The sequence below is a fragment of the Chrysemys picta genome, chromosome 3 (genome assembly GCF_011386835.1).
Source record: "Chrysemys picta bellii isolate R12L10 chromosome 3, ASM1138683v2, whole genome shotgun sequence".
NCBI classification, from domain to species: domain Eukaryota; kingdom Metazoa; phylum Chordata; order Testudines; family Emydidae; genus Chrysemys; species Chrysemys picta.
The window spans coordinates 23,326,931-23,354,009 of NC_088793.1; the positions used below are offsets into that span (position 1 = coordinate 23,326,931).

Consider the following 27,079-nt stretch of genomic DNA (forward strand, 5'->3'; position numbering starts at 1 on the left):
CAGAGTAGCAGCCGTGTTAGTCTGTATCCGCAAAAAGAACAGGAGTACTTGTGGCACCTTAGAGACTAACAAATTTATTAGAGCATAAGCTTTATGCATCCGAAGAAGTGGGCTGTATTCCACGAAAGCTTATGTTCTAATAAATTTGTTAGTCTCCAAGGTGCCACAAGTCCTCCTGTTCTTTTTTCTTGCTCTAGAAACAACTCTAAACTGATGACAGGAACAAACGGAACTTCAGTTAGAGACATCAAACAGCGCCTCGTTATTAAGAAGGGCCTCTCCCCCCACCCAAACGAAGAAAAGACTTGGGGGGGGGGGGACACCTTGTTTTTAACCGTCTCCAAGGCCTAGCTTCCCGTGCGTGGGTTGTAATGACAGCACCATCCACGGCCACTAGACGCTCAGCCAGAGACCCAGTGGCCGACCCGTGCACTAAACACGGCCCCGGTTCCAAGCCAGGCGACAAACTCCAATCTGCCGTTTGAGGCGGTCGGAGAAAACTCTCCCTTCAACACTTCTAAAGGCTCGTGTCTGTCACTTTCCTCGCCGCCGCTATTTGCGGACCGGACCAGCCGACGTTGCCCTGAGGGCGGGAACAGGCAGCACGCGCGCCGGACCGTTAACGGGCCTTTGACGGGACGCGGCAGCGCGAGGCACCACAGCGGTTCTGCCCGCCGAGCCGTGCGCTAGCCCCGGGGTTCGCCGCGGGGACGGGGCTGGCGCTTACGGGCCACGAGGTTCCGCACGGGGAGGGCGCTGTTGGGGCCGCGCGAAGGGTACCTGAGCGGCTGCTCCCTTACCCGGGGTCGGACGGGCATTGGCACCTGGTTGAGGCGCCGGGGCCGTAGGGAGAGATCGGCCTGCGGACACCGCCCAGAGCAGGCAAAATGGCGGCGCAACTGCCCGTGCCGAACGCCGCTGCGACGGGCGCATGCGCCGTGGGCTGCGTTGGGAAGCTGAAGCGGAGCTGAGTGTGAGGCGGGAGGGGGCGTTTGAAGGTTCCTCTAGCTGCGGTAGGGGCGGGCTATGGACTCCCTGTGCCCCCCACCCTATTCACCCACAGTGGTCCTCAGCATGGGGCTGGGCCTGACTGGCTGGCGGGGCTTCCCCAGAGCCCCATGCTTGCTTCACCAGGCCCTTCTCCACAGTGGGGTCAGGCCAATATCCAGCACCTCTGAAAACCCACCTGTAAAACGTTCCTCTCTGCTTCTACAAGAACATCCTGGGTGTGGGCCACTGCACCTGCCCGGCTCCCCACTGCCCCCTCGGGTTCACATCAGCAGCCTCTTCCTCCTCCCAATAATGAGCAAACTCCAAGTGGATGCAAAACATAAGCACTCTCAGCATCTAAAGAGGTGGCCACACCAGGGGAATAGCAAGTTAGCCCACAAAGTCCTTGAAATGCTGTTGGATGCTAAGAATGGTTGTTGGGATGAATTAATCGGGTCATAGTCTCCAAGCATGTGGCCCTCACCTTTGCCAGAGTTTTGTCTGTCTCTGCTAATCAGGGATCTTGGTGGACAGTGGATAATAAGAGCTAGCCCTGGCAAGCTTGGGAGAAATTAAAGCTTTCGGTGCAATACATGGAAATATTCCTATTTGGAAAGTATTACTAATACAAGCTTAGGAGAGAGATGGGACTATTTGGTCTTGATACTATACGTTTTGTACAAATCAGAAGAAAGATCATGCCAACCTGGAGTTAGTTCTCTTTAAAACTCCTGGCCTTTAGGTTATCGTAGTTAAAACATCCATGATAACAAAGTTCAAATATTTTGTAGCAATAGTTTAGTTTCTTAAAATAGATATTTCTAAATGCCTATCATTGAGCTGCCTAAAAGGATGGAAATGTATGTTTCTGGCATTACTTCACAGTTATTAAATTTGCCTCATTATATGACCATTAATAAACTTGCTCCCTTTCTATATTTTTCCTGTTTTTGCAGAAAAGACAATCCATCATATCTGAACACTTTGAACATGTCTCCTATGCAGCCTTGTTAGTAGTACATGGTGCATTAATGTCCAGGAAGGAGATGTTTACATTTAATCTTTCAGGATAGAGAAGCTCACTAACTCTTGGCTGGACACCAAATTCTAGCCCTCATTTACTTCTAAGTGTTGTACCAACCTGGAAATAGGTCTATGCCTTTGGATTGCCATGGAGATGTCAATTATTTAGGTGTGTGAAGTCATGCCACTTTCCAAGAAGCTACTGCAGCAGCATCCCTGATGGGGTCTGTGGTTGCTTTTTTAAGCAACTTAAAAGGGCTGAAGTATTTTTAAATGTCTGTATGAGTGAATGGCAATAGAAGCTGTAAAATATGTACCAAGGTCTGATGCAAATGAATAATAGCATTTCCAAATAAAACTAAAACATCTGGGCTAGATTCACAAAAAGGACTTAGGCACCTAACTGCCACTTTAGGTGCCTAAATCCAGAATCAGTCCCTTCTGAGATTCACAACCTCTGCCCACACACACACATTCAGCTCAGCTGCCACCTAACCCAGCAGGCACCCAAACTCATTGCCTACATTTTTGCAATAAAATTCCTTGTGCAAGTGTATTTCAACCACACACCAGGTGACCGGATGCCTAAGCCTCAGAGTGATTCATGCACTGGGAAAAGATAAGCATCCCTCCACCTAACTGACCCGTGGGCCCCTAGTAAGTAAGTGTGTTCAGACCTTGTCTACTGGATTGGTCCCCTATATGTGAGCTTACCCAAAACAACTGGGGGTGGTGTCCTCTCTCATAGCGTTTTAGTCCAGTGGTTAGGGTACTCACCTGGGAGTGGAAGACCCCAGTTCAAATCCCTTTTCCACCTGAGGGAGAAAAGGGATTTTAACTGGCTCTGTCATTTCTCAGATTAGTGTCCTAACCACAGGGTCATATCATATGCTAATGCTTCCTCAGTCTCTCCTGTTGAATATGTTCCACTGTAGATCTTTTTGTTTGTTTGGTTTGGGTTTTTTTGTTTATTTGAAAGCAGATGGACCAGGGGACTGGATACTGAGTCTTCTACCACTACCACCCCCTGTTAAGTGAATGTTCTCACCACCAACCTACAGAGCCATTCTCACGTGGGGTTCTCTCTCTCTCTCCCTCTCTGGCCTAATGATCTATCGTTATTTAACCACAGTAGAACAGCTTCAACAGGTGAGACTGAGGGAGTCTCACATCATAATATGCCGTAGGGCAGTGGTTAGGGCCTGCACCTGAGCAGAAGCGGATCCCTATTCAAGTCACATTTCCCCACATGAAGGGCATATTTCAACTGGGGGTCTTCCACATCCCAGCTGAGTACCCTACACTAACCACTGGATTAAGAGTTATACGGGAAGGCCTCCTCTCCTGGCTTCCTGCTAAAACAGCATAAGCACTTAACGCCAAGACAGGGTTTTCAGAGGGAACTGCCTCCTTGCACCCTGGACTTAGTCACCTATGTCTAAAAAGGGATGGGGGTTAGCACACACACCCTGCGGCTTGGCATCTCCCACTGCCTGGCTTAGGTGAGGAGCTGCCTAGAGTGCTGACTTTTGTGAACCCCATTCTGAGGCACTTAGCTCTTTACATTCATTGTATAGGGAGCCTAGGCACTGAACTCAGGCTTTGTGAATCCCATGATTTTCTGAGTGCCTAAAAATTTAGCGTGGCAATATTCAGCATCACCCCACATAAATTTCTTTGTGAATCTAGCCCATGGTGAATGACTCCGATTTGTTATTCTTTATAATAATCTTCCATAGATAAGAGAACAAATGCTGGTGCGTATAAGAAATGAGAGAAATAAAAATAATCTCTTACTCAAGAACCTCGAAGGGAAAAAAATCCATTTAACCATAGCTCCAGATATGGAGCTAACTGTTGGGTGAAGAGACTATTTTCTTTTCTAGTGCAGCTGTGCACTACAGCCAGACCTTTACACAATAGGATTTCATACATCATACATCTGGTAGAAGTTCTGCTATCTTTATATAGGCAGAGATTTGGAAGAGAAAAAAGTACAAAACAACTACACCAAAATTGAGGCTACAGCAGAGGTGCTGGAACAATTTGTATAGTCGGGGTGCTGAGAGCAATTGAATCAAACTGTAAACACTGTATATAATGGAAATCACTTCAAGCCAGGGGGTGATTGCAGCATCCCCTGCATCCCTAGCTCCAGCAGTGTACTTTTTCTTACTCTTTCTTTGAAAGAGCCTAATCTAATCCACAGCAACAACTGTGTGGTGCTGATAACTGAGTAGCAGCCACTAGGTGGCAGAAACAACCAAAGATGGCCCTTAGTGAAATACTTGACAATATACTAGTATTGCTTCAACAGTTTGACCAATGAAGCAATTAAATCAGCCTGTTCTGTCCTGAAATACAAGTGTGTGTGTGTGTGTGTGTGTGTATATATATATGGGGGAACTTTGAAGATCACATTTGCACTATTAAAAATGTTTTCAGATAATTGCTATAATTTGTATTAACATTGAAGCATCTTGATTTATGTACACAGTGCAGTTCCCTTTGAAAATATTTTATTATATAATACATTACTCTTGTAGTCACTGTGTTTTTGAAAATTATCTTTATATCATCAGTAACCTGTTATTACACTGTTATAAACTCAGCAGTTTATACATCAAAAAGCAGTCTGTGGAAGCTATGAAATCATGATAGAAAAAGCCAATATCTTCTACTACTACTTAAAATGCATATAGCACTTTACAAGCAATGAATAACTCCTCATAAAACCCCAAGCAGGTAAGAAAGTATAATCCCCATTTTATAGATGGGGTAGCAGACAAAGGAGTTAAGTGGCTTGTCCCTGGCCACAGTGGAGTAACTGGGAGGAATTTTAATAAGAGGGACTGTTATTCAGATTATTCTGTTTTACCCTGAGGGCTTGTTTACACACACAAGTTGTGTCGCTTTAACTATATTGGTATAATTAAAGCAGTACAACCTCCTACCTCAATGTGTGTGTAGTTATATTGGTATAAAGGTGCTTTATACTGGTATAGCTATTCCCTTATGAGAAGGAGAATAACTACTCCTGTATAATTCACCTCTGTACCAATATAACTCCATCCACAGTAGGACTTTTACCAATAAAACTATTTTAGTTTAAAAAAATCACAGCCCTAACCCAAATAGTTACACTGGTAAAACTTATAAGTATACACAAACCTAAGATTTTTGAAGGGAAAATCAGGGAGTGCACGTGCAGTGTAACTGTGTCATTTTAAAGGTTAAATGATATGTCAGATGAATGGTAAAGCAATTTAGTGCATGCATTGATGGTGGGTGATCTAACAGAATTGTGAGTCATGGAATCATATAAACTAAGAGGTGGAAAAGAGACCTATTAAATCATCTAGACTGTCTGGTGAGGAGACAGACTAGATGATCTAATAGGTCTTTAGCATCTTTCATTTCTATGATCCACATCAGTTAACCAAGGTGTGGCCTGAAACCTGCAAACTGGTCCATGTGGAAAAACCCTTATGCTCCCTCAGAGCCCCATTGGCACCAATTTGGGGGAGGGGGCTGCCTGAGCAGATTTGCTTGAACGTTCAAGGCCTTAATTTGTACTCTATTAAACCTGTTCCAAAGAGTTCACCTGTATGACTTTTGCAAATTCAAAGAGAAATTTCAGGCAAGCTTATCCAAATAAACTCTTTGGACTGGGAATTATCTTTGTATATGTTCATATGAGGCCAGATCAACAAAGGGACTTAAGTGCCTACACTCTGAATCCCAGTTTTAGGCAACACTGCAATCCACAAAAACACCGCTCAGCTTCTGCCTGAAGCTGTATGCTCCTAAACTCACCTGGTGCCTAAATTTCCACTGTAAAAATTCTCTAGGTCCCTATGTTCCACCTCTGGGTATGCACACTCTGCTTCACTGTAGGTATCTGGGTACCTATATCCCACCTTAGCCCAGTGCGATTCATGAACCTGGGAATGACAGGCGTAGGAGCGTCTCTGTTATTTGCGAGGCCTGATCCAGTAGGTGTGCTCTGAGTATGCTTAACTCCACACAAAGTACTGGAGGAGGAGGAGGGGAGAAGGAGGCCTCCTTCATATCTTTAGATTTGTACAGAGATCTCCCACCTCTCAGGAGAGTGCCCTAGCCACTGAAATATCTAGTGATATTCTCTTTGGCCCAATTAATATTGAATGTTTCAATTATTTAATTAAAGTGGAATGGCTTCAACAGGAGAGACTGAGAAAAAGACACATCAGAATATCCCATAGTCCAGTTGCTAGGGTACTGGCTTGAGAGAGAGGTGATCCGTGTTCAAATCCCTTCTCATCAGACTCCGGAGAGAATGGCACCAGACTCTTCTACTTGCTGGTGGGTCCTGACCACTGAGCTAAAGTTTATGAGGGAAGTTTCTCTCTCTTCCCACTCCTCATGAGCACTTGCATGGAGCTAGGTGCCTGCATCACTCATTCTCACAAGAAATGGCTTAGATGCCTAAGCCATCTGATTCCAGAAGAGGGGTTCCTGGTAGTGGATCACAAGCAGAGATAGATGTCTCCCTGCAGCCCAGACTTAGGTGCTGAACTACACGAGGAAGTGGGACTTAGGACACACCCCTCTCATCAGCATCTCCCTTTGGCTAGTTTAGGCAGACCTCACCTAATGTACTGGCTTCTGTAGATCCTATTCTTAGGCACCTAGCTTTCCCCATTCATTATATAGGGAGCCTAGGCACCTAACTCAGACTTTGGGGCTCTCGTTGTTGTTCCAGTAATTTTCTAGGCACCTAAAAGTTAGGTATTGCAATGACTAATCCCTTTGTAGATCCAATCCATGGTGCCTAATGTTATGGGACCCCAATCTTTACTGGGCCCAATGGGAGTGATTTTAATATAAATATAACAGACAATACATTGGAACTGGAAAAAACTTTGCTTGATTAACTCTCCATCTCAAGGCTTGGGTCTCGTGTCCCTAATGACCTGATAGGGGGCCGAGCAACCTTAACTCCCACTGAAATCAGTGCTCAGCCCCTTTGAAAATCAGGCCATAAAAGCCTTGGTTCAATCCAGACCTGTGTGTGGATTTCTTCCCCACCCCCACCCTTGCAATGTGGGGCTCCAGAGTTAATCATTACATTCACCCTTTTCTCTGTTTACAAACAGAACAAATGACCTAGAACTGCTTTTTGGACACTTGTCATTGGTCATTTGTGTGAAACATGAAATTGCAGTGCAAACAAAGGCAATGGTCATACGATGTCTACTTGCTTTTCGTACTGTCAGCTGAGCTAATGGATTTGCTCTGTAATTCTTCAGCTATATGTGGCATTTAGCTCCCGTTTCTTAAAGGTATATGGCCCTATTCTCGTTTCAGATGGGTACCATCAATGGGAGCTCCATCAAGGTATTTGAGGCAGAATTGCACTCATCAGTTGTCCATTAGTCTTGAAATAAGTTTTAAAATGTTCTCTTTAAAGCTAGTGATTCTCTTTAATTGCTCTTTGGTACACCTTGGATAGTTTTTTATACAGCATACATCTAAAATTATGTCTACACTATCATCCTATAATAGGGCAGACAATATACTACGGTACTTCAGGAAAAGCATGATATATTATAGTAGTTTTAATTGCCTTCAGGGTGCTGATCCATCTTGGAATTAAAATATGTGGTGTTGTCATCAGATATGTTAAAGGGACAATGTTACTAATATTGTGTGTGGAAAATAAAAATGGAAAGGTTTTCAAAATCTGACTGGCTTTTCATCATTTGTGTTGTGGATTACTTTCTGTATTTCACTTCTGCTGGAGTAACAATAATAGATTAGTAATTAGTAATTAGTAATTTTCACATTAAGGCCCTAATTTAAGCAATCAAATCTGTGAAGCTGGACCCCTGTGCCTGAGCCCCTTTGAAGTTAGTTCACCCATGCAGATTTGGTTGCAGGATTGGGGCCTATAAGATTCCATGGATGAGGAGAAAGCTACCAAGAGACAGAGCATACTCAGAAGCAAGCCTTCTCATTTGGAATCACTCCCATTTGATCCAGACCTTGGCTACATTCAGGAAATTATGTAAATCACACCTCCTTGTCCAGATTTCTTGGTATGTTCATTTCCCAGATACAGTCTATTGTCTAAGTTTCCCCATCTCTGTCTTGCAAAGTTGTGGTATTTCTGGGCAGATTTCTGCTCCATATACTTTACTACTGCTTGCAATCTAAGTCATATAAACTTCACTCTGGTCGTGTATATGCTAGATTTTTAGCCACCAGTGCAACTGAATCAGGGCAAAACCCTAGTGCATACACAATTTACATTGAGGCAGCATGAGTTTTACACAGTACAACTTATCTTGGTTTCAAACAGCTACAACTACACAAGTGGCTAAAAACTCAGTATAGACAAAGCTCCATGTACTATGGTGCTGGGAGCCATATACAGTCTCGTAATCAGATTTTTTTCTCTGTATATCAGTCTATTTAGCAACAGGTAAGGTTCTCTATTGAAGAATCACAAGGCATCATTGGATATTCTTAACAAAATGCTTCACTTTATATGCTGAAAATAGATTCCAAAGATTGAGAGATCTAACCATCTTGAAAGCCAACACATTTCTCAAGAGCAATCCTCAAGCTGTTCTGCACAGCTCTTCACTTTAGTTTAGTGAGATGATTAACTCTTTAGTCCCTAGATTAACTCACTGTGGGAAACACACATTAATCAGGTAACGCATTCATGTTTTATGTAATACACAATCTCACCTTGACGTCTTTCCAACTCTGCTGAGACTGGCATTTAGGATAATCAGTATACTGTTTGGTAATAATGTGACCTGCTAGCTTTCCATATCTACAACAAACAAACCAGAGTCGATGATTATGTCAGTAAGAGAAGCTTCTCTTATAAAACTCATCTGCACTGTTCTATGGGGAACTTTCATTCCTCTCCTTCATCTTTTGCAGGGAAAATACAATAACATTAATAAACTATAGCACTGAAGTGGATAATGTTGCAAATGTTCTGTTAAGAAAGCTTTCTACTAATTGAGCTGGTTTCCACATGTAATCCTCATATTTACATTCTGGAGAATATCCATTTTTTGTACAAAATGACGATGTAGACCAAAACTTACAAATAAAGAACTTTACAAATGAGACTCTACTTTTAGGAGAAGGGAAACCTGCTTTGATAACTCCAGCTGAGAAGGAGCAGAATTGGGGGACGACTGCAACAGTGAGAAAAATGTTATAAACACTGAAAATTGTAATAAAAAAAAATGCACTGGACTTAAAAGTGTCTCCCCCAATTCCATCTACATCTGTGTACTCTAGTTCTAGATAAGTAACTATTTGACTAAATATGGATAATATCGATTATACTGAGAATTTTATTTTATGAGATTAGTAAGTCACTCTTTCCACATAACTTCAGATTTTGTGTATAGCACACAGAAATTTGGTGGGCCCTAGCAAACTGTAGAATTATATATTTGATTTGGCTCATATGTAACCTAAGTTTTTTGGATATTTTCATCATGTATCTGTTTTTGTTACTTTACGTAACCGCTAGTACTGTCAGAGTTAAGTTGTATTAATCCTTTCATCCCAACACTCTCAAAATAGTGTTGTTTTTAATATTAAAAGCAGAATAAAACAGAATTTGTTGCTAGAAATATGTTGAGAGAGAACTTTGCATCCAGACATAAGGGCCCAGATCCTAAAGGGTAGTTAGACTCCTAAAACATCCATTGAAATCAATGGATGTGGGGCCTTGTGAATATTCAAGCAGCCCTAGGGCCAGGCATGCTGCCTATATTTTAAGAATGAGCTTCGTACATATTTTCTATTTACTCCATGATAAATCCTGACTAACAGATGTGCTCGAAAATAAGTGGGATATGATACAGGAAAATCCATTTGTTTGCTTTTTACTCAAACAATAATGCTTATTTCATAAGCAAGGAAGGAGGCAATGTCACATGACTAACAAACTTATAAAACTTTTTACTTTAAATGCTTATGCTTTGTTCCTGAAAAGTATACTCAATTTATGGGTAAAATAAAAGAGTGCTTAGACACTATGGCTTGGTCTACACTAAACCCCCAAATCGAACTAAGGTACGCAACTTCAGCTACGTGAATAACGTAGCTGAAGTTGACGTACCTTAGTTCGAATTTACCGCCGTCCAGACCCGGCAGGCAGGCTCCCCCGTCGACTCCGCGTACTCCTCTCGGCGAGCAGGATTACCGGAGTCAACGGGGAGCACTTCTGAGTTTGATTTATCGCGTCCAGACTAGACGCGATAAGTGGAACCCAGAAGTTCGATTGCCAGCCACCGAACTAGCGAGTAAGTGTAGCCAAGGCCTATGATAATACAAACAAATAAACAATTTAAGAAGGGAAAGTGTCCTCCCTGGTACTTTAATAAAATAAACCCTGCAATTTGGTGCAATCTGATCAATTCCAAAAGCAAAAACCTTGTACTTCAGAAATATTTCTCTGACATAAGGCAATCCACAGCTGAGGTTTAACTTTGTCCAGAGCTGGGGTGAAACAGAGAAATTGTCCCTCTTCACTTTTTAGTTTGGTGGCAACATTTTAACAAGGGGCGCCCGGTAGCCCTGAAGATCATCACCCCTCCCGCTTATTCTGGCAAGCAGACAAGATCCTTCTAGTCAGAACTAGGTTTGCAAATGGTTTTTCTGTTAAAGAACAGCACCATATACTGTAATTATATTTGGATGTTCTCATGACTACCTTTTCATTAGGATCTGTCTTAAGTAACTTTTATAACTTTTCTCCCTTTGAGGACAATTGCAATCAAACAAAACTTTAAAATGTCCAAACAGCTTCCTTTAAGAAATTGTACACTACGCAGCTATTTCATAAATAAATAAGCTTTTGATGGGGACAGGGAATGATCATTCATATATGAGCTCCATAATCATGAATCCTTCCTCCATACCTCACTCCCCAAAGAGAAAGTTTCCCATTTACTTCACTCGGATTATGCTGAGGCCCCAAACCAGTCAATGTGTGACACAATGTGAATAAATGTGATTTAGATAAAAGGAAAGAAGCACCTTGCTCTGTTAGTGCTCTATTTTTCCAGTTAAGGTTGGAGACAGTGGTTCACAGGCGGATCTTGTAGCAGTAAAGCAAGCTGTTAAATTCTTAGTGGATATTAAGGCCAGAAGGGACCATTTTGGCTCTAACCTAAGCTTCTGCATAATGCAGATCATAGAATTTCACAGTTATCCCTGCACCAAACCCAATAACTTGTGGATGAACTATTTTATAATTGAAAAAGTATATACTTAATAGTGCTTGCTAATTACCCCACTTGATAAAATAGTAAGTAAATGTAGGGGTAAACTAAGGCTAAAAGTGGGCAGGATTCACCAAAATTTCTCCTGTCTGTTACCTCATTTTAAACAGAAGGGGTGAAGTCCTCCCCCACTGAAGTTAATGGGAGTGTTACCATTAACTTCAGTGGAGCCAGGATTTCATACGGCAACTCAGCCCATGTAACGTGAGGGGTTGAACAGAGGGAAGGCAATTCTTCTCTGCAACTATTCTCTGAGTAAAGCAACTACTCCCTGGGGCTCAGGCAATCACAGAGTGCAGATCCCAAGGACCTGGATTTAATTCTCCCATGTAAAAAGAATACTCGGCAACTTTCCCAGATGTTTCAACGGGGGTTAGCTCTGCCATGCCTGATGTAAGAGAGGAAAGGTTACTAAAGGCAGAAAGTACATAATCTCCTCTATCTCTCCAAAGGGCATATCTCAACTTCAAATCACATTGGAAGCAAAACTAGTTTCCTTTCCCCCCAAAACGAAAAAAATTGGCAGTTCATCAGACAGGCTGGTGCAGAAACTTTGCATCCTAGCTCATGTAGGAGACTGCAAACAGGGGGGGCAAAATTCTGCCAAAACAGTCATTGTGGGGCATGTTAGTGATTTTTCTTTCATATGCCCTGTGTCAGGCTGATCTTTCAGCTGAATAGGTCAGTGTGCTCTGGAGTTAGGTATTATCTACTGAACGGAGCCCTAACATGTTTGCTCTGAATAATTGCTAATTTTTTGGCGGAATTACACAACATACAATACTTTTCTAAATATATGCATTAACCATTTCTAGACATAAGCTATATTTTATCTCTTTAATGATTCAAGACATATAGGCAATATAAGTTAACCTGAATGTTGCATCACTTAAGAGACAAGTTGCCTTTATTTACCACAAAGTAACTGCCCCAAAGGACCATTTCAATCATCACTAAGACCTGAGAGCTAAAGCTTGTTGAATTTTTTTCATCCAAACTTCCCCCCCCCCCCAATAAAAAATATGTCTTGAACAAAATGAAATTTTTATTTTGGTCAAAATTCTGGATTTTTGACCAAAACCCCTAAAACATTAGGTTTGCGATAAAAAAAAATGAGGTTTTGATAAAACATTTTTGGTTTTTGAAAACTGAAAATGTTTATCAGAAACAAACAAAATAAAAACAGTTTCTGAACAAACAAAAATTTAAGTTTTCAAAACCTAAAAAAAATTCAGGTTTTGGGATTCTTCCCCCCATTGAAAAACAAACATACATTTGCAAGAAATTTAGGGAAAAAGTTTTAAATTGAAACCATGAAAAACAATAGGTATATTTTTACTAGCCTCACGAAGTGTGCAATTCTGAGTTCTATTTAGAACAGTGTCATGATTCATGTTGCACCAATAAGTTTCCTAACCTTGGTGTGCCTCATTTTTTCTTGCTTGTGATATGGGGAGAATATCTACCTCACAGGAAACTTTGAGGATTATATTATTAATGTTGATGAAGTATGTTAGTTTTCCTACATGAAGACTGCTATGGATCTTATTCAGACTGAGGGTTTTAAAAAAAAAAGAAGATGACTTCAGGAATTGGGCTAATTTAAGGACAAAGTGGTATTTCTATTATTCACTCTGACCAGAAATTTTTGCAAGCTTTTACATTTCGGGTTAAATTCTAAATACAAAATGAAATGTGGAAAGTCTCTTTTGCAACATTGCTATGAACAATTCAACTTAAATGTTCCATCCACTAGCAAAGTGGTGATATTACCATAGCACTCCACTTCTACTATGATAGCGCCAGGGTCTCCAGGAACTTGTTACTTGTAGTTGAAATATTCTTGTTGGGCTTCACTATCACTCTCACCTCTGCACATCAAACTAAGTCATTCCCTCCCACATGAATATATGATAGAATCATGCTAATCCTACATATCCTTCCAAAGACACTATGGTTAAAACCGTTTAGTACAAATGTATTCCCTTAATTCCATGCCATGTCAGACATGCTTACTCATATTGAAAACTTCTATTATAATTAGATGCTGATTATAATTAGAAGGTTTGGGGCCCTGGCTGAAATCTGAATCAGGGACAGAGGCTGGGTCAAATTGAATGGTCCCAACTCTTCTCTTAATCATATCATCGCAAAAGAGTTCAATCTTTATGAATAGCAAAACTCGAGATAAACTTCTTCCATCTTGAATGGTGAAGGTTCTTACGAGGTCAGCCCCTTCCTGTGTTATTTCAGCAACATCGGAACGAAAAAAACTGTCCCTTTTGGTTCTGTATCCAACCCAAAGCCACAGGGTCAGGTTTGAATACAGATAATTAAATTTAAATCTTATTAATTCCCTCAGGTCCAAAATTAGGAAGACAGTTGACATTCTGTCATCTCTAATGAAAACTATTTAAGGAGAACATCAATGCGTAAAGATTTAGATTTTTTTTGCAACCATTTGAAAGAAATAAGAATATTTACCTGTTTTTTTTCCATCTTTTTTTTAACCCCCACAGGAGATGATGCAACATAATGCATGCCAATTAAGTTAAGTTTGTTTGTTCAGATGGACTGAGGCCAAATTTCAAGAGCAATTTAATGCCTGATAGCTAAAATAATGACTTGGGAAAATTGGCTTAGCAAACAACATAGCAACTTGGGAGGCAAGGGTGAAATGATAATTTCAAGAAAAGAAATTTAAGGGATTCACAAGCTCCACAAACAAGTCCAGAGAATGTAGGTTAGAGGGTGATGATGCTAGTGTATGCAAATGTTCTCCCATGAAATCTTCCTCAGGATCAATATAGCCAGGCATGCCAATCTCAGGGAGTTCGCTCAAGATAAAACCATAGACTTTATTACGTAATAAAGCTAAATAAATTAATACAAAATGAAATGTGCAACAGTTCAATAAAACTGGGGAGGCTGCCACTTTATTTAGACAAACACGTTCTGTAACCAGGGTAAGTAGGTCTAGGTTGAATTCTGCCACCCTTATGTCAATTAATACCTTGCTCCATGAGCAATAATAGTGCTTAGTTACTATATGTAGGCACAGATAGGTCAAGTCAAAGGCAGAACTGGGACTAGAACCATTTTCTTTTGTAAAACACCCGGTATGGTTGCTGTGTTGCAATTAATCTTAATGCCATGCTATCTTGCTTGGTTTTTGAGTTCTCCCTGCTTTGAATTCTTGTTTTACTGACACAGAGATTTACATGTTGTCCCATATCCATGTGGCTTATTTGCTTTTTGTCCTCCATCTTCCAGGCCCCAGTTTGCTAATAATGTATATTAATTATTATTAATTATTTCTATAGTGCCACAAGTGTGCAAATCATTAAATGAACATAAAGACACAGACCTTATACCAAAAAGCTTACAAATTAAAGCCCCGATCTTGCCTCTTTTACTCACCTGAGTATTCCTTACTCACACAAGCAGTCCCATTGATATAAGTGTTATTGCATTGATATTAGAAAAAATACAGATGAAAGAAGTGGTGAAGAGATGCAACACAAAATAAAATAGTTTAGGTTTGGTACACACCAGGTCAGCTCCAGAAGTCAGGCATGGAGGGTAGGTAAGCCTTGTTTATAAAGTAACTGTCAGGAACATGTTAGCCCTAGGCCAACACTCTGAGAGAGAGCTTGCCTGATGCCATATCAAAAGGTCAAGGTAGATGCCCAGTTAAGCCCTCAAAATATGTAATAAATACAGAGTTAGGACCTAACTTTGGGTATCTACATTTGAAAAATGTGGCCTAAGTCCATACCAAAATCAAGTTATAACACTAATTTGTGTGTGAGTTACCCAAGCACAAAAGATAAAGGTTCTGAAAAATATTTTACATGGGTAAATAAACCCCCCCACAAAAAACTTATTTTCATTCTGTTATCTACCTCCGATACTTTTAAAGTACCTGGAATTTAATTGAACTTATCAAGAAACTTTGTTAATGGAGAACAAGCATGGGCCATTTCTGGGAATTTTATATTTCAGGAGAAATAGGAGTTTACATTGAAAATACCATCTTAACCATAACTATAGTATCACTAACAACATTATATCTTGTTGCTTTTTAATGCAATAGCCAATCTAAGCTGTTTTGCAGGGCAGCCTGATTGAGACCATAATACTTTTGGGCTAGATTGTCTTTTAACAACCAGCCCCATATAAGAGGTGGTGCATAGCTCTACCACTCCAGAAGCAGCTGTGGAAGAATTGTGCCTAAAACAGGAGGTAAGTAATTTGCTGCTGGCCCTTCCCAGTAGCAGAATATTACCCGATGCTTCATCAGGCTTTCCACCCCTCCCTGTCCACCTCCTGGCCACTGGTTTGGGGAGAGAAACATTTGGCTGCTTTCTTACCTCAGACCTGCAGTGGAGATGCAGAGAATCTGTGTGAGATTGAGTTGGGATGGCTTGCGGGGGAGGGATCTCATATCCAATTAGGACAAACCAGAATCGGCCCTTTATGAATTGTGTGTATATGTGAACCACTGACCTCTATTAGCTGGAACTGCAACTGCTCAACTGTGTGTCATAGGCCATATACCACTAACTGAAATTATTTGTTGGCTCAAATGATAGGGACTTGTGGTTATAGAACAGGAGAATTTGAATTCCATTGGCTTACAAAGTTCTCAGAGGCAATGGTGTGCATAGCAGTGACAACTGTGAGTCCCTTAAGTGGCCATAATATTAATGATATCTGAATAAATAGTTGGTACAGTTTCCCATTCTCATGAGAGTCTTTATCTTGACAGTGAGTGTAAGTCAGTTTCCCTGCATTTGCAATCTTGTAAAATGTATAATAATGAATTTATTATCTACCATACTATGTAAATTACAGGTCTGGGTTCTGCTGCTTCCTAATTCTTTGCTTTTCACAGCTTAATTATCCAATGCAGAATAATATGGATGGCCCTTTTGGCCCCCAGTCATTACTGTAACAATGAAAGGACTCTAGACATTACGTTTCTGATACCACATTCTCATGACACAGATTGCAACAAGAGTAAAGGTGCATGATTCCTTATAGATGACAACAGCAGCAATGAGAAGTGGAAACCCCAGGGAGAATTTATTCTCATTATGATCTCCAGATCAGACTCTCTTGGTATTTCCTAGATGTTCTAGTCACCATATAGTCACTATAGAGAGACAGATGGAGAAGTGAGAAGCTGTAGATTCAAACACAATATATTAGTTGGTTCAGCCAGAAATGACTTCTCATAAGAATCTATGTGGATTTTTCCAGCTGTGAGACACCTTCCATGTATAAAACTGAGATACACAAATGGCTTAGCAATTGTGCTGACTCTACCACTGTTTATCAGTATTGTGTATGTGTGGGTTAAAACTGGTGTCAGTAATGAACCGACTTGAGACTGAAACCAGTGTCTGCCTGTACCTCCTGTTTTTCCCAGCCCTTATCAGAGAAGTTATAAAGAAGTTGTTTTATCTGAACCCCCGTGGATTATACAGAAGCAACAAGAAATATCCTGCTTTTATTACTAAGATCCCAGATACCTGGACTTTGCACCAAACAAATCTCTGTTGGCTTTAACCTTTGCACAATATCATAAATCCGTTTGCTGCGTGGCAATGAGATCACTGGTTGTTACAGAGCAAAGAACATCAACTGGTTAGTCATGTAAAAATATTCTCTAAGGTTGAAGAAACAGCTACTTTGTAGCTATTTCATGCTCTGATTGATTTCAAACCAGGAACCTTATTAGTCAAGTAGAATATCCACACCTCTGGGCTGTGTTTTGTCCCCAGGTGATTCATCCATAACTTACATTGTTGATTCTGTATATGCTTTACAAAGTGATACATCACTTTTATTCAGGTGCACAAAAGCAGCTATTCTCAGGGTAGAAAAGGGTTTCAATACGTGGTGACTAGAATTGTATATTCATTCCAATATATTGTAGGAATAAATAGAGATGAAATTCATGAATTTTGATTTTTTTGATTATACTCTTCTTCAACATTTTGAATTTGTATGAGGAAAAAATCGGGAAAAAGTTACAGGACATTTTTCAAATTTCCCGATACCATTTTTTCAGTCAGATCAATAGAACAATATTCATAGCACCAAGAGCCAGATTTTTAAAATGATTTAGGTACTTAAAGTTGCAAATAGGCACCTAGGATGGAATGTTCCACAGGAGTAAGGCTCTTAACTTCTATTTAGGCTCCCAAGTTGTATTGATTCCAATGGAAGTTAGGACCCTACCTCCTTTTGAGCATTCCACCCCAGTGGGCATTTCAGAAGAACCTAGGTGCCTAAGTCCAATTGATTTCAATAAGAGTTCGTTATCTAGGTGCTTTTTGAATCCCACTTGACAGCTATCTACATCTTTAGGCAACTAATACCCTTGAAAATCTGGCCTATAAAGGGGAAACTGCTAGGCCTTTCTCCTTGATTTCTTTATGAATATGTTTTTCTTGGATTAGAAAAATAAATTCAAACTATTAATAAATGTATATGACTTATTACAGAAGATGGCACGGAAAGGAGGCTGAGACACACCCAGGTTTTATGAACTGCCAGGGTTTGTTTTCATATGGTTTGGATATACATAATCTATAGGGGGACAGAGTAATTCAGAAGACCAGCAGTGCCCAGAACTGTGTTCAGTAAATTTTTTGTGAAGACAAGAATTGCATTGTTAAGGAAGATAACCCTGTTGGGCCAAAATTAGCGCTGGGGTAAGCAAGCATAACTGTATAGAATTGTACCAGCCGTACAAGGTCAGAATCTTACCCATTTGGCCCTGAATCTCTTCGTGGTTACACAGGTGTAAATCAGAAGTAACTTCACCGAAGTCAAAATCTGTGTATGAGAAATCAGCATCATTATTTTCAGTAAAGATAGCGTTATGGTTGAGGCAATGGCCTCAGATTTAAGACACCTGAGTTCAATTCCTGACTCTGCGCCACAGGCTTTCTATCTGCCCATGGACAAGTAATTAAGTCTCTCTACGCTCAATTCCCCAACTGTAAACTTTCCTATATCACATGGATGCTGTGAGTATAAATAAATGAATGCCTGTTACTGGGAAGAGCTCAGATTCTATAGTGATGGAAGGACCATATAATAACCTGGACAAATACATATTAAAATAGCTATGATATGGTGTGGTACTGTATGGGAGGACCTAAATATACCTGTAACATTGACATAAATGACTAAAATCTAACCTTAAAAAGAGAAACTAAATTAAGTTTTAATTATATTGATGGCTACATAGTGTCATGCAAAACAATAAAGAGGTAGTAATTGAAGGGCAGATTCAGACATTGGTATGACTGAGATTAGCATCTGGTTTTTACTTTAAAATTGGGAACTTTTTGATAGGCAAGTACTGAAAACTTGGAAGCCAACAGCCCTGTCAGTATTTGCATCTAGATTGTTTTGTCTTGGTCTGGGCTACTTAAATTTTAGGTGAGGTTTTGTAGCTTTACAAATGTTTAGACAATGGAACAAGCTGCAGAGGGAGAGACTGGAATTCCCATCAGTGGAGTCATTTAATGCTAGATGAGAAACACAAATCTATCAGCTGGGTCAGGAATAATCAAACTAGTCATACCACGATGCAGGGGAAAAGCTAGATGAATCACTAGAGGACCCTTCCAACTCAAATGAATCTATGATCTTTTTCTGAGTGTTATTAGATGCTGGTGTATATGAGAGGGTTCTGGGCATGTCTTCATTGAAAACTTAATTCAGGTTATCAACACTCAACTTACTCCTCCCGAGTTGGCCTAGCTCAAGTGAGAGCAGCCACACTGCAGGATCAGAGGTAATCTCCTGATTCAATGGGAATGGGGATGGGGGCCAGGGAGATGATAGGGGGGCCAGAGAGAGCTCAGGCCTGTGAAAGAGGGAACTCTGCATTGCATGAGCTGGGGGAGCTGCTCCTGCCTCTCCTTGAGCTCCTTCTCCACTGCCAATGGATGTGGTGGTATCCCTGACCCCCAACCCTGTGCCTACCTCGGGGTCTCATCCTGGCAAGTCACCTCAGTCCCAGCACGATGATGCCAGCAGTGACGATGGTGGGATCTGCGCCAGCCCGGGATGGGCAAGTCACTCCTTACAATATCAACAATGGGTGCCAAACTTGAGTGGTTCTGCAACCTGGTGCATGGGGTTGCAATGCCACTCACTCAAATTTGCCATGGCTTTCCCTCCACCACAGTGGCCAGGCCAAATCTGAGTGAGGGGCATTGTGATCCCTGTGCCAGATGCAGTGTGACTCCAGGTTGACCTGAGTTGGCTTGATATCTGTGGATGCAGTTGCACCCATGGACCCCAGCTAAGGCTGCCCCTGGCATACTGTGAAATAATACTTAAGCTGCTGTGTCCACATGGTGCTGTACTCATTTGTGTGTGGCACAAAGACTTCTGGGGATGTCTGGACTTCCCATTGTTCTTCAGGTGCAGTAAGCTAGGCCACTATATTAATTCTTTCCCAGTGAATTGTGGGAGAACTTGTTTGTCCTTCCTGGGCTCATGGCGAGGAATCAAGGGATTCTAGCCTTCTTCCACACTACCAGGTGATGAGTTTTTCATGCAAGTTTAAGTCTATGCCCCTTCTCGGGCCAGCCAACTCAAGTAAAACCATGACCACACTGGAATTAAGGGGTTTTGTGTGTGGATGGGACTCAAGGCAAGGGCAAGACTCAAGTTAGAACTTAAGTTAACTTGAAAATGAAGACAAGCCCTCTGAATGAGAGTGGAAGAGATTCTGAGAGGGGATGGATGTATTGGGCAGCAGGGGGAAAATCCTGACCCCATTGAAGTCAATATCAAAACATCCATTTACTCCACTGGGATCAGGATTTCACCCCAAAACAACTTTATTAAAGGTCTGACAATGTATTCTTCCATATGCAGAATATGAATGGAAATAAACTGAAATAAAAATAGCAAGTGAGGGGAAGAGTGGAGTGAATCCCATAGTAGTACTTGTAAGTGATTTTATTTCAGACCCTTGATACACTGAAAGAAGAGAAAGAATTTTGAGTGAGTGGTAAAGTTTGTGCAATATAAACCTAAGAATGCATACAATATAGTTTAACATTCCCTAATGTGCCTCAAAGCCTTTACAAGTGATCACTTTTCTCTCTATCAATTATTTTAATAAGATGCCCCTAAATTTGTTGTCCAATGAATTTATAGTTTTAATTTTGTGTTTACATTTTCCCCAGGTCTATTAACTGTGGGCTCAATCCCACATTTCATACACAGGCAGAAATCTGCTGAAGTCTGCGGAAGTTTAAGATAAGCAATGAATGCTGGGCCAGGCCTTAATTGTAACATTTTGTACTGTCTTTTCACTTAAATTTGTTTTTAATTTCCAGGCAAATAATAATAATAGTATCCCAGTTTCTAGAAATGTTCTGATACAAAAATATGCTTTTCTGAAAAGCAATGATTAACCTACATCCTCCTCAGTTGAAGAGCCAACACAATCCTTTTGTTTTGCAATATAACTAGCATGTCCAAAACCAAAAAAAACCCAAAGCAAACAAAAAAGAACAACCAACAGCCCTCAAGTCGGAGTAAGGCTTGTGCAAAACTACAATTGAGCCCTGCAGAAGTACCATGTCCTGATTTTGATCTTATGTAAATATGGAATAACTTCACTGAAGTAAATGGAGTTCACCGGTGTCAAACTGGTGTGGGATGAAAATCAGGCCCTATATTTTTGCATAGAAGTATATGAAGTTTGTACCATCTGCTTTTAATTAATTAAATATTTTAATAGAATATTTGAATAACTCCATTTTAGTCCATCTAATATGTAATAACATTCTATGAAATCCAGCATGAATTATTTATCCAATTTCAGTGTTACTCTATTTAAATAATATATTAGGCAAAACTGTAAAGCATTAGTAACTTTTCTTACATGGACTAGATGACCTCCTGAGGTCTCTTCCAACCCTAATATTCTATGATACATAGCTTAAAAGCTATGATTTTTTCATATAAATAATGATACAGGCTTATTGATTATGCTGTCTGCTTTTATCAGTCACTAAACAAAAACTGACTTATTGAGTTCACATTAAAGCTTGACACCTAAACCCCACTCCCAACTCAGAATTTCATGCTTTCACATGTGAAATTGCATATGAATTACCTTGGCATCTGTCTTTGGCACTGTGTCCCATTATGTAGAATTCAGGCTTAGGGAGACTGATTTGATAAGGTGGCAGCAGAAGCAGTGTACTGAGTATTGATCATACTCCAGCAACTTCCCTTCTTGTCTCATGATCTTCCCTGCGTGGGCCTACATACAGAGTATTAATCAATACTCTATACAGCATGGCTGAAGAGCACCCCCTTGTTTCTCTGGCCTGAGCAATCATAGGAATCTTGACCAAGAGGCAGGAAATGCAGAGGAGAACAGGCTCTCACAATAATGATGAGTGTACATACACTGGAGTAGGAAGGAGGCAAGTGGTGGAAATAGGGAAGGAAGTAGAGAAAGACAAGATCTATGAGACAGGTTGAAGTTGTGCGTGGTAGAATTTAAAAATAAGGAGAATCATTCTGAATTGGATGTTCAAGTATATGGGAGCCAATGGAGCTGTCTGATAATGGGGAGTGAGGTGGTCACACTACTTTATACAGAAGAAAAGAGATACTAAAATAGATCAAAAGTCTGGAATGTTTGGTTATGATGATGATCCCATGATTTTAAGGCTTTGCAGCTTAGAGAAAAGGATATGGGGACTCTTAATGCAGTATACATAGTAAGTAATAAAGATAACACATCTAGTTCCTTTCATCAATAAATCTCAATTTACTTCACAGTCTTTAATATGTTTATCCTCACAACTCCCATGAGGTAGAGAAATGCTACTATCCCCAATTTACAAAGGGAGAACTGAGACATTAAGTGACTTGCCCATAGTCACACAGGAAGTATGTGGCAGAGCAGGGATTGAATTTGAGTCTCCTAAATCATAGGCCACTGCCCTAATCACTGGACCAAAATGATGAGCCTTGGACAAGAAACTCTGAACTAATCAATAATTGGATATATCCCTGCCTATTACAAAAACAAAGCTTTAATTTAATTTGAGATCTGCTACTTATTCTGTTCATAGTGTTGTAGAAAGAGGCTAGGAATTGTTCAGCTACTGCCTAGAAACAAATACTGGACCAGTAGCTTTGTAATTACAAACCATCCACTTGGGAGACCACTGACTTTCCTTCCTCATCTCCTTCCCACTTTCCCCCGTCATTGCATCTTGTGTGAAATCTAGGGCCCAATCACACGAACACTTACCCATTTGCTTAAGTTTAAGCATGTGCATAAGTGTTTGCAGGAGTGAGACCTTTGGCTTTGATTCAGGAAAAGCTCTTAAGCATGTACTTAAGTGTCATTGACTTCAGTGGGAGATAAGTGTATGCTTAAAATTAAGCATGTGCTTAAATGCAATTACTGAATGTGGGCGCTTTCTATAATCAGGGACTCAGATTGCCCAGAAAAGTTTAAAGAGGCCAGTCGTATGTGCTGAATAGTGCACCAGCACAGTTTTGGGTAAAACAATAAATAATACGCAATAGCTAGTACTTGGAACAGGAAGAGAGTGGACAAAAATACACCTATAGAAAAATTTAGGGCCGTTGTCCTAATTTTATGCTGTATGAACAAAACACCAAGGAGTGTATTATATTAAACTTCACGTTCTATTTCTTATCTCCTAAACTTCCATGTTATCAGGTTAGATGCACAATCTTTATTATACTGTAATACTACATGGTGCATGCAGCACGTGCACTGTGTGTGAGACTCTACCAGAAATTCCAGTTTGTACTGTATTATACACATAGGGCCTAAGGGTGGCACAACTGGGCCTCAAATTTTTTGACAAATGGAATATAATGCCGTAAAGGAAAAAATAGTATTTTATATATTCATAATCATAAATATCCATATTTAATGGCAGATGCACAAAGGTACAGAGTTGAGTCAACATTAACTGCATTTCCTGAATTGTGTGTGCTTGATTTCTCAGATCATTTTAGGTTTTTGTGTGACAGTTTGTTATACCAGTACTTTTGGCACCAGTGCAGGAGCGTTGTCCAGGGTCGTAGAGTTAGACAATGGCCCATGTGCAACACAGAGAAATGTGATCTTACAGGACCTGAAGAGAAGAAGCAGACTTCTGAACCAAAAGCCAAAGAGATCTGGGAATGCTGTGCTAACTCTGAATTTAATAATACTCAGTATACTGACTTTGCTGTCTCCTTGTCAAAAGCAACATTTCCTGAGTCTTCTTTAAAATTTTATTTACAATATTGCACTGTTCACTCTTCTTCATGGTATCTTCAAATGGATCAAAAAGAGAGAGTTGATGTCTGCTGGCCAGGGGAACAAATGAAGTCAAAGAATCACTGATTTACATATCATCATTACCCATCAGTAGAGCTTAGAATTCTGTAGGGAAAGATAGGAATTTAACCATGCTCCTAAACTGGGCTGAGCTGATCATATAGAACCCTGAATACCAATACTGAACATTAGCTTTATACCTACCACCACCAACAAATCATATTGTTTCCATGCTTCTTATACCTGGAAACCCAGGGGTTTTAGATGTTTAATGCTGCAGCTATTCAGATTTAGAGAAATAAATAGTTAATGATGAGAGCAGAAAATATTCAGTGTAGAAACACTGACCAAACTAATGTTTAACTAAAATAAATTTGCCCTGGGTTTCCTTGGCAGAATTTCCAGGACACTGAAATGCACACAGAAGTCTACCCAGCATTCTGTGCTTAAGTTGCTATCAAACATTGCCTGCAAATTATTGAAAAATAGCTGTAGTATCTTTTTTGTTTTGTTTTCAAACAGAATGTGTTTGTGAATCATAGAAACATAGGACTGGAAGGGACCTTGGGAGATCTTCTAGTCCAGTCCCCTTCACTCAAGGCAGGACTCAGGGCAGGAATAAATATTATCTAGAGTAGACCATCCCTGACAGGTGTTTGTCTAACCTGCTCTGAAAAGACTCCAATGATGGAGATTCCACAACCTCGCTAGGCAATTTATTCCAGTGCTTAACTACCCAGTCAGGAAGTTTTTCCTAAAGTCCAACCTAAACCACCCTTTCTGCAATTTCAGCCCATAGCTTCTTGTCTATCCTCAGAGGATAACAAGAACAATTTTTCTCCCTCATCCTTGTAACAACCTTTTATGTACATGAAAACTATTATCATGTCCCCCTCCCTGCTCCTCTCCTTGTCTTCTCTTCTCCAGAATAAACAAAGCCAATTTTTTCAATCTTCCCTCACAGGTCATGCTTTCTAGACCTTTAATCGTTTGTGTTGCTCTTCCCTGGGCTTTTTCCAATTTGTCCACGTCTTTCCTGAAATGTGGCGCCCAGAACTGGACACAATACTCCAGTTGAGGCCTATTCAGCGTGGACTAGAGCGGAAGAATTACTTCTTGTGTCTTGCTTACAACATGCCTACTAATACATACCAGAATGATGGTCTCTTTTTTTGCAACAGTGTTTTAGCTTGTGACCCACTATGACCCCCAGATCCCTATCCGCAGTATTCCTTCCTAGGCAGTCATTTCCCATTTTGTATGTCTGCAACTGATTATTCCTTCCTAAATGGAGTATTTTGCATTTGTCCTTATTGAATTTCATCCTATTTGCTTCAGACCATTTCTCCAGTTTGTCCAGATTATTTTGAGTTTTAATCCTGTCCTCCAAAGCACTTGCAACTCCTCCCAGCTCATTATTGTCCACAAATTAAGTTTACTCTCTATCCCATTATGTAAATAATTGAAGATATTGAACAGAACTGGACCCAGAACTGATCCCTGTCGGACCCCACTTGTTATATCCTTCCAGCTTGACTGTGAACCACTGATACTTTACTGTCTGGGAACGGTTTTCCAGCCAGTTATGCACCCACCTTATAGTAGCTCCATCTAGGTTGTATTTCCCTATTTTGTTTATGAGAAGATCATGCAAGACAATATCAAAAGACTTATTAAAGTCAAGATATACCACATATACTGCATCCACAAGACGTGTTACCCTGTCAAAGAAAGCTATTAGGTTGGTTTGACATGATTTTTTCTTGACATATCCATGCTAACTGTTAATCACCTTATTTTCTTCTTACTTACTATTTATTACTTACTACTTATTACTTACTATTTGTTATTTTACACTATTTATTAATGTATCCATTTCACAAAGGTTGATGCATCTTGCTTTCTCTTCAGTCATCTACTAAATCCTCGCATGATGAATCAGAATCCCAAACAATCTTCTCTTTTTAATAATGCCTCTTTCATTGTAAATATTCGACTTCCACATCAGAGGGATCAGAAGTACAAACCTTACGCTAGGGGATCCTATGGCAGCATGGCATATGTGACTGTGTTTTCAGTGAGAAGGATGAGGTGTGGTTGGGAACCAAATGGAGCCAGATGAATTACAACCAGGGGAGTGGACGGGGTGGGGGGAGCAAGCAGGGGCTCGCCCCCCCAATAAACTTAAGGGGCACAGAACTCGTCTGGCCCTGGGGTAACGGTGGCGGGGGGCGAATGGGGGAAGCAAGCACCTGCTGGGTAAGAGCAGGAGGAAGGAAGAGAGTGAGCTCCTGACTGAGCCGGGGTGGGACAGGAGGAGGGAAGGAAGAGCAAGTTCATGCTGGGGGCCGGGAGGGGAGGGCAGAGCTATCTCTTCCTGAGGCCGGGGTCAAAGTTAAATTTCTGCACATGCCCCTGATTACAACCTATGCTCCAGGATCAATGAATTTCATATAGTTTTTATCTGCAGTCTCCCAGTCTATGTGCAGTTTGATGGCCACATGCCATGCATGTGCTGGTACCAGTCCCACTGCAATATGGGAAAATGCAGAAAAGATAAGGCCAAAACAACCACTGATTTTTTCTCATAATCTCTCCCCTTTAGCTTGTTTTTCTGGAGGAGGCACAAATGCACCTAGAATTCAAGGCTTTCCAGAGAGCTTGCCTAGGATCCTGTTATAATTTTCTACCTGTGAACAAAGCCTGTCTACCCTGTAACTAGAGGTTCAATTACAGCTCGGGTAGGCGTAGTTGTGCTAGCTTTAATCTAACAAACAACGGCATTGAAAATCTGACAGCAGAGCCTTCAGCAAAGTCTAGTAAGGCCGTTATGTACCTAGGTTCCCCAGGTGGGCCTGTACAGCCTGTGCAGCAAATCCCATCTTTGATTGCAATGTAGGCATAGCCACAAGCACAAAGGATGAAATCCTTGCTCTGCTGAAGTCAGTGGCAAAAGTCCCATTGACTTCAGTAGGGATAAGATTTCATCCAAAGTGCATAGAGTATTCCTAATTTAAAATGTAAGCAAACAGGCTTCTCATTAAAGAAGTCCCAGTAACATACCAAGCCAAAAGCAGTATTAGTTCTTTGAAAGAGAGTGATGCAGTTTAGATGCCAATAGCAGACTTGCTTTTGGAGTCTACGAAGGATCCAAGATGCCACAGCTAAAATTTCTCACATTCAGACATCTGGGTTCACTGATCACAGTTCAAAGGGAAATAATTAATAAAGAAGTGGTAAAATGATGTTATTTATGTAATGGCACTCTAGCCATTAAAAGCAATAGTTGTTTTTTTTTAATCACGGAAAGCTGGTTCCATTTTGTACAGTGCTGATTCCATTATTCTCCCTGGAGAAAGTGGAAAAGAAAAAATGGAACTAATTGTTTGAA

The 27,079-nt window shown here is 40.6% G+C and overlaps 1 protein-coding gene across 4 annotated transcripts in view; it reads right to left on the reverse strand.

Moving 5' to 3' along the window:
• TDRD15 (tudor domain containing 15) overlaps nt 1-27,079 on the reverse strand; it is a 74,040-nt gene that overhangs the window by 13,933 nt on the left and 33,028 nt on the right. For 2 of the 4 annotated variants that reach the window (XM_065587602.1, XM_065587600.1), the window contains exon 2: nt 18,099-18,167. The gene's annotated coding sequence lies outside the window, so the exon portion shown is untranslated. Of the gene's footprint in view, nt 1-780; nt 936-18,098; nt 18,168-27,079 lie in introns of those variants that run through there. The other 2 variants (XM_005297404.4, XM_065587601.1) reach the window with 2 other exon arrangements.